A 378-nucleotide genomic window follows, 5' to 3' on the forward strand; every position below is an offset into this window, starting at 1 on the left:
TTGAGAAGAGACTGAAGATGCTGCGGAGCCGACAATAATCCAGCCTAATGTTGTCTCGAATGCGGAAGGCAACTCTGGTGTATGGCGTACGTGGTAACCGTCTACAAATATGTGGTTGTACACGTCAGCGCCCAGTAAAAATTTAATATGTCCTGGACGATCGAAATTTGGATCTGCGAGTTCAAGATCCATGTACTGAGTTCGGATAGAAAAATCCAATACTTTCGATGGCATCAGCCCGGTGATCTTATATAGTACAACGGGTTCACAAGTTAGCCTTTGATCTACCCGCATGTGTAGCACTATACTGCACAAGACTACGCCTTTTGCCTGCACTATGGTGCTCTGTGACAATCCAACTACATTAATTTTACGATT

The sequence above is a fragment of the Acyrthosiphon pisum genome, chromosome X (genome assembly GCF_005508785.2).
Source record: "Acyrthosiphon pisum isolate AL4f chromosome X, pea_aphid_22Mar2018_4r6ur, whole genome shotgun sequence".
NCBI classification, from domain to species: domain Eukaryota; kingdom Metazoa; phylum Arthropoda; class Insecta; order Hemiptera; family Aphididae; genus Acyrthosiphon; species Acyrthosiphon pisum.